General features: G+C 46.0%; 1 long non-coding RNA gene across 2 annotated transcripts; it reads right to left on the reverse strand.

The window, feature by feature from the left end:
• Window positions 1-7,200: 7,200 nt before the first annotated feature.
• On the reverse strand, window positions 7,201-7,979 carry LOC135057912 (uncharacterized). Of its 2 annotated transcripts, none has more exons than XR_010244455.1 (4): window positions 7,941-7,979; window positions 7,796-7,859; window positions 7,604-7,722; window positions 7,201-7,303 (listed from the first exon to the last, which is right to left on the reverse strand). It is a non-coding gene; the product is annotated as an uncharacterized LOC135057912 (long non-coding RNA). The 2 variants fall into 2 exon arrangements; XR_010244456.1 differs by lacking the exon at window positions 7,201-7,303 and adding an exon at window positions 7,321-7,375.
• Between the last annotated feature and the right edge of the window lie 645 nt (window positions 7,980-8,624).

Consider the following 8,624-nt stretch of genomic DNA (forward strand, 5'->3'; position numbering starts at 1 on the left):
GGGGCGTGCAAATGGTGGAAGGCGCCACCTCTTCCCGTCCAGTGTTGGGAAGGTCAGGCATCGCAACCGACACAATTGGACTCTCCTTGGGGATTTGTGATTTAGAAGAACGCACAGTTCTTTGCTGTGCTTTTGCCAGCTTAAGTCTTTTCATTTTTCTAGCGGGAGAATGAGTGCTTCCATCCTCATGTGAAGCTGAATCACTAGCCATGAACATAGGCCAGGGCCTCAGCCGTTCCTTGCCACTCCGTGTCATAAATGGCATATTGGCAAGTTTACGATTCTCCTCAGACGCTTTTAATTTAGATTTTTGGGTCATCTTACTGAACTTTAGATTTTTGGATTTTACATGCTCTCTACTATGACATTGAGCATCGACCTTGGCAGACGACGTTGATGGCATTTCATCGTCTCGGCCATGACTAGAGGCAGCAGCTTCAGCACGAGGTGGAAGTGGATCTTGATCTTTCCCTATTTTACCCTCCACATTTTTGTTCTCCATTTTTTAATGTGTGGCATTATATGCCAGTAATATATCAATAGCAATGGCCTACTGTACTGTACTATATTTATACTGCTGGTCACCAAAATGCTGCACTGTCCTACTATATACTGCTCAAAATAATGCAGCACAGATATGGATAGTATACTTGACACAGAGCTGCAAGATACAGCAATGGCTTACAGTACTGTACTACTATAATTATATACTGGTGGTCCCCACAATGCAGCACACTGAACACAGATATTTGCAGCACACTGAGCACAGATATGGAGTGTTTTCAGGCAGAGAACGTAGATATTTTCAGCACACTGAGCACAGATATTTGCAGCACACTGAGCACAGATACAGAGCTTTTCAGGAAGAGAACGCAGCCACGTCCTCTCCGTTCAATCTCCAATGCACGAGTGAAAATGGCGGCGACGCGCGGCTCTTTATATAGAATACGAATCTCGCGAGAATCCGACACCGGGATGATGAAGTTCCGCGTTCGGGTTAAACGAGCAAGGCGGGAAGATCCGAGGCTGCCTCGGACCCGTGTAAAATAGGTGAAGTTCGGGGGGGGTTCGGATCTCGACAAACAGAACCCGCTCATCTCTAGTTGCAATAAACCCGTCTCATGTTAATGTTAGTTCATATTAGAGCAGGGGTTCTCAAATTCGGTCCTCAGGACCCCACACAGTGCATGTTTTGCAGGTAACCCTGCAAGTGCACAGGTGTATTAATTACTCACTGACCCATTTTAAAAGGTCCACAGGTGGAGCTAATTATTTCACTTGTGATTCTGTGAGGAGACCTGCAAAACATGCACTGTGTGGGGTCCTGAGGACCGAGTTTGAGAACCTGTGTATTAGAGTATAGTTGGCTGATTAAGCCTGGATGATTGGTCCAGGGTGTAGGACTCTAAGGGAGTAGGCTCAAAGGGAGTAGATATATCATTTTAATATCAAAGCCTGGACTTAGCCTGGACTTAAACTGGACGAAAAACTGAAAGAAAACCTCAAACAACACAAACAACAACAAATGAACTACTTATCAATATCAACTGTATATGCAAAATATTCACCCTCCAACTTTCACTCTGTGAACACTATGCAACCCATTTGCAGAAAGGAACATATGTAAGATCAAGTTTCCATCCATAATCAGTATCACAAAGATCTTCTTTGGGACAATTGTTCATCTTCTCATCTACAAACACTTAAAAAAATCGAACAGAATTACCATTGCTTCTTAACCCTCTCACAATCCTTTCATTTCTTACAGCCTAAATACATTTCTGCACCCATTTTATCTACGCTTTTGACTAATTTCATACTAAATCTACACCCATTGAGCCTACACTGCTTTTCTCACCTGCATTTCTGCAATTCTTCTGCTCTGATTCCCTTACAGTCTCCTCTCCTACTTCCACTTTCCCTCAAACTATTTACCTACTTAACACTATGTCAAGGCTTTCTTATACTCCCCACATCACTCAGTGTCTACCTAATAATGTATCTTTATCCTTCCACCCTAGTCTCCGACACCTCCTCCTCTGTCTCCCCTCCATCCCTGTTTCCTTCCCCCTCCTTTCCTGTTACTCCACTTTCATTCACCTCTGCCCCATGGTCCTGCTCCCTCTCTCCCTTCCCTGTCACCTCCCCACACCCCCATCCACATCACACTGACCTCCCTCCCTGCCTACCTCCTGCAGTTTCCCCTCCTAGCTCTGGCACCCGTACCATCACTACTCTCTCATCATCCCTGCCCTCAAAGTTAATCTCACCTCATCGCTACAGCAACCCTGATAATCTCATTCACACCTCTCCCACAAAATCATAACCCCTATCCTGTGCCCTCTGGAATGCCAGATCTGTTTGTAACAAACTGGTCCCCACTCATGACCTTTTCATCTCCAACTCCCTACACCTACTAGCCATTACTGAAACTTGGATTACACCCTCTGACACTACTTCTCCTGCTGCTCTCTATGCTTGGGGCCTCACATTCACACACACACCCCGACCTGGGGGTCGCCATGGGGGTGGTGTTGGGGTCCTTTTACCTTCTAGTTACTCCTACCAACTCATACCACCAGAACCATCCCTTACAGTCTCTACATTTGAGGTCCATGCCATACGCCTCTTCCAACCAGTCCATCTTAGAGTAGCTGTCATTTACCACCCCCCTGGCACTGCTTCCAAATTCATCGACAACTTTGCTTCCTGTCTTCTGACATTCCCTCCATTATCCTAGGCGATTTCAACATCCCTATTGACATCCCCACACAATCCCCTGCCTCTAAACTCCTTAACCTCACCTCTTCACGTGGTCTCTCCCAGTGGACCTCCTCACTGTGATATTTCTGATTTTTCCAACTCCCCATTTCCCCTCTCTGACCACCACCTGCTCTCCTTTAACCTATCTCTCTCGACTTCCCTATCTCTCTCGACTTCCCCATCTCTACCTCCTAAGGCTGCCATCACTAAGCGTAACATTGAAGCTATTGACACCACATTCCTTTCCTCCCTGTTTGACTCACTTCTCTCTCTCTCATGCCCTGAACAAGCCACTTCCACATACAATGCAGCCTTACTTCTGGCTCTTGACTCTGTTGCTCCACCAACCATTATTCACTCTCGCAAATTAACACCTCAACCCTGGCACACCAAATGCACCAGATATTTGCAAAAATGCTCAAGTACTGCTGAGCGACACTGGAGGAAATCACGCTCTAAGGCAGACTTCCTCCATTTCAAACGTATGCTCTCATCCTTCAGTGCTGCCCTTTCTCTTGCTAAACAGTCATACTTCAAGAACCTCATCTCCTCCCAGTCTTCCAACCCCCGGCGCCTCTTTGCCACTCTCAACTCACTCCTCTGCCCACCTCCACCTCGTCTCCCTACCTCACTCTCTGCTCTTGTTTTTGCCACTTACTTCACATCCAAAATTGACTCCATACATCAGGACATCACATCACACCAGACCATCAGTAACCAGCCTTCTCCCATCCCTTACCAACCCTCCCCATCCCTCACACCTACTCTGACATCTTTCTCCCATGCATCTGGAGAGGAAGTCATGGCCCTCATTCGTTCCTGTCCCCTCACCACCTCTTCACTTGACCCTATCACCTCCCGCCTCCTCCGCTACCTCTCTCCTTCTGCTTGTTCCCATCTTTCCCACCTTCTCAATATCTCCCTCTCATCAGGCACTACCCCCTCTGCCTTCAAGCATGCACTCATCTCTCCTATTCTTAAAAAACCTACCCTTGATCCAAACACTCTCTCCAACTACCGACCCATCTCTCTCCTCCCTTTTGCCTCCAAACTCCTTGAGCGTATTGTCTACAACCGCCTTACTTCCTTTCTTTCCTCACACTCACTGCTTGACCCATTCCAGTCTGGCTTCCGTCCTCTCCACTCCACTGAAACTGCCCTTACAAAAGTATGCAATGACCTTCATGCTGCTAAATCTAAGGTACACTACTCTCTCCTTATTCTACTTGATCTCTCTGCTGCTTTTGACACTGTGGAACATCCTCTCCTACTGCAAATCCTTCACTCCATTGGTCTGCGTGACACTGCCCTCTCTTGGCTGTCTTCCTACCTTTCTGACCGTTCATTCTCTGTCTCCTCTCATGACTCCACCTCCCCCTCACTTCCACTAACTGAAGGGGTACCCCGAGGTTCTGTCCTTGGTCCTCTTCTCTCCTCTCTCTATACATCCTCACTAGGTAAGCTCATTAGTTCTCTGGGTTTCCAATATCATCTCTATGCTGATGACACCCAAATCTATCCTTCCTCTCCAGACCTCTCCCCTACTCTCCTCACTCGTATCTCCAACTGTCTCTCTGCTACCTCTTCCTGGATGTCCCAGCGCTTTCTTAAACTTAACATGTCTAAGACTGAGCTGATCATCTTCCCTCTCTCCCGCATAACCTCACATCCTACAATCTCATTATCTATTGATGGCAATACTATCTCCTCTAGCCCCCAAGTGCGCTGTCTTGGAGTAATCCTTGACTCCTCCCTCTCCTTCAAACCACAAATTCAGCACCTCTCACAAACCTGCCATTTTCATCTAAAAAATATTTCCAGGATCAGACCCTTTCTGACCCAGGATGCTACTAAGACTCTTATCCACTCACTGGTCATCTCCAGACTGGACTACTGTAATCTCCTCCTGACTGGCATTCCTGACAAATACCTCTCTCCACTCCAATCTATCCTCAATGCTGCTGCCCGGCTCATCTTCCTCACCAAATGCACTACGTCCACCTCTCCTCTCTTACAAGACCTTCACTGGCTCCCCTTCCCTTTCAGAATCCATTTCAAGCTTCTCACACTCGCTTACAAAGCCCTCACCCACTCCTCTCCCATCTACATCTCTGACCTTATCTCCCTTTACACTCCCACCCGTCCTCTTCGCTCTGCTAATGCACGCTGACTCTCCTGCCTACGGATTACTTCCTCCCACTCCTACCTTCAAGATTTTTCACGTGCTGCACCACTTCTCTGGAATTCCCTACCTCTCCCCCTCAGACTCTCCAAAACTTCAAACGGGCTCTCAAGACCCACTTCTTCACCAAACCCAGCCAAATCTCATCCTAACCCTCTGTTCTACGCTATGTACCCCATCTGTGTCACCCCTGTCTGTCTACCCCTCCCCTTTAGAATGTAAGCTCTCACGAGCAGGGCCCTCTTCCCTCATGTGCTTATCCTTTCTTACTTTAATAGTCTACAACTGCACCAAATCCAGCAGTCTTCTGCCACCTGATACTTATTCCAGTGTCATCTGCTGATGTAACTATGTTTATTTACCCTGTACTTGTCCTATACTGTCATCAACTGTAAGTTGCTGTTTTCCTGTTTGATTATTTGTTTATGTACTCTGTAATTGGGTGCTGCGGAACCCTTGTGGCGCCATATAAATAAAGGATAATAATAATAATAATAAACTCCTTGTTGTAACAAGGGAACCAGGACAAAAACTTGATCCTGACACAATTTTTGTATTGCTGCTTCCAACACTTCCCTGTCTGGGATAGAAGCTGGTAAGGTCGATTTGAAAATACGGCCTGTGGAAATGTCTTGAAACTCCAGTTTGTACCCATGGGACTCTATTTGTATGACCCACGGGTCTAGGCCAGATTGAACTCAGAACTGAATGAGTTTCAGACGTGCCCCCACCTGAGCGGACTCCCGCAAGGGGGACCAAGCGTCATGCTGAAGATTTGGCAGGAGCAGAGGTTGATTTCTGCTCCTGTGATCCTGGAGACGCTGTGGACTTTATTTCCTTTTCCCCTTTCTTTACCCACAAAGGGGAACCTTTACCCTTTTTTGTAATTTTTGGGCTGACATGACTGCATCTGAGAGTGATGTGTCTTTTTCGCCGGCGCAGGAGCAATAGGCAAGAATGTTGACTTACCTGCGGTAACCGCAGAAACTAAAGCATCCAGCCCATCTCCAAATAAGGACTCACCTTAATACGGGAGAGCGTCCATATTCCTTTTGGAATCTGCGTCAGCCTTCCATTGGCGAATCCACAATGCCCTCTGTGCTGAGATTGCCATGGTAGCAGCTCTTGATCCCAAGAGACCAATATCTTTCATGGTTTCTAGCATGTATGTAGCAGCGCCTTTGATATGACCTAACGTTAGGAGTATCTCGTCTCTATCTATTGTGTCAATGTCTAATGACAAGTTTTCTGACCACTTTTCAATAGCACCACTCACCCACGCACAGGCAGTGGTAGCCCTGAGTAGTGTCCCATTAGCCACATCAATAGATTACAACGTAGACTTTAATTTGCGGTCTGCCGGCTCCTTAAGTAAAGCCGTCCCAGGCACAGGGAGAAACACCTTTTTCCTTTAACCGTGACAGGGCACTGTCTAAAATGGGGGGTGACTCCCACCTTTTCAGATTCCCAAAAGAAGTCAGGCAGCTTAGCTAGGAAAAAGCTAAGCTGCCTGACTTCTTTCGGGAATCTGAAATTTCTTTTCGGGTTAAACCAGACTCCCTCCAAGAGACTGTTCAGCTCATGAGGTGGAGGGAAAGTTACATTACTTCTTTACTAAAGTAAGCCTGCTCCTGTGGTGAAGGAGGGGGCGCCGTAACTTCTAATACCTCCTTTATGGCTAAAAACATGTTTTGAATGCTTTTCGCTAACTTAGGACCTATTCCCCTGGAATCACTAGTGTCGACACAGGAATCAGCGTCCGTGTCGGTATCAGTTCATACTACTTTTGTAAAAGTTTATGTGACTCAGAGGGGTCCCCTGTGGATGAAAGGCAGAACTATTCAATTATTTTCAGTTTTCTGCATGAGACTCAGACTTATCCAATCTCTTACTGATATGATTCACACTATCACGTAAATCTTTCACCCATTCAGGCTCTTGGTGTCACATTACAGCTCTGTGTCCCTAACATGGCTCCCACAGAGGGAGAGCTCCCTGCCTCAGACATGTCACACACGTGTACAATCACACCACAGACACTCCGGGGCTTATAGGGGACAGACCCACAGTAAAATCTGTCAGAGGGACACAGAAAAACATTGCCAGTCCACAACTCAGCGCTTAAATAAAAAATCCATGTGTCATGTAGTTTGTACACAGAGACTTTCCGCTATATATATATATATATATATATACCACAACAACCACCTAGGTGGAAGGTGCACTCACGCCCAGAAATTAGTCTCTGAAGTCACTTGTAAATTCAGTATATTTTTATTCGGGTTCACTGTTGATGCCGTATTTCATCGACGTTTCGGTCCTTATGCGGACCTTTATCAAGATTGGCACTTAAATCACCTGGACGGCAAGCCAGATCACTGACGTTTCGGTCCTTATGCGGACCTTTATCAAGATTGGCACTTAAATCACCTATACAATCAGAAACAGTTACAATTAATATGTATAAGAACCCAGATTTATTCAACACCAACACCACCAGTGCCTCCCAGGCCCTGAAGACTGTCACAAAAACCAGAAAACGTATTAAAAAGCTGTTTTTTTATATATGTAAAAAAGAGATACTTGGAAATAATCCACGTGTGATGAAAGAGACACCTCCACCGTTAGGACTATCTGTTTAGATAGGCAAATGATTACCTGGACGGCAAGCCAGATCACTCAGATGTGTGGAATGGCCTTCAAAGTTGGCAACATGCCTGATCACATAATGAAGTTAAAAAGCCTATAACGTAGGGGAAGCTGCAAGGCGTAGTCACCTATTAGATAAATAACAGAGTAACTACACCATAAGAAAATACACTAACAACGTCATTTTGGAAAAGATCATACCTAGTTACATGTAGAAATAGCTCATGGCAGCTTGTGGGCTCTGTACATGTGTCAGACACTCAGTCTGTAAGGAGGCACAACAGGAAAAAATAATCACCAACCGTAATCATGTGTCAGAAGGGAGCTGCAGGAGAACCATACTCACTGCTCAAGTGTCCAGAGCCAAATGGAAGCTGCATAAAGTTCAGCCTCAGCTGAGCACTATTTAAGGATCAACCACAGGAAGTGCCAATTAGGGAGATTAGTATAAACCCAGTCTCTCATTAACTGATCACCTCTCAGATAACTAACTCAGACCAACTGGGAAAAACGTTACAGGGTTCACAGGACAGGCAGTGGCTATCGCTAACGCACGGCTACTTAAATGAGTGTATTTTAACGATTTAGAGGGGCAACTGCCGGAGACGCGTCTTTTGCGTTCCACCGACCGGAACACCATGCGTTCCATTCCGCGGAAGTGGCGCTGGCCGGAAGTCTCTGCGTTCCACTCGCGGAAAGAACCGTAATTAGGCTTATCCACTGGCTAATGTTTAAAGGAGGTGTACAACCTAAAGGGGGGTGTTCTCAGAGAATGAACACTCCCCCAGGTGGAATCATCAATGTACAGGTTCACTCATAGCTCACAGGGACTCGGAGGTATACCGGAGGTCTCCTCACGTATAATCCTGGATTAACCTATGTGTAGCCTGTCAATCACCACAGAAGAAAAAGAGTGCAAATGTAAATAATGATCCATAATATGAAATGTCAAAAATGTCAAAAATGACATAAGAGGGCACCAGATCAAATGACCACAACTCACCCTACGCATACAAACTAACATATATCT

This window comes from Pseudophryne corroboree, chromosome 3 (assembly GCF_028390025.1).
Source record: "Pseudophryne corroboree isolate aPseCor3 chromosome 3, aPseCor3.hap2, whole genome shotgun sequence".
Taxonomy (NCBI): domain Eukaryota; kingdom Metazoa; phylum Chordata; class Amphibia; order Anura; family Myobatrachidae; genus Pseudophryne; species Pseudophryne corroboree.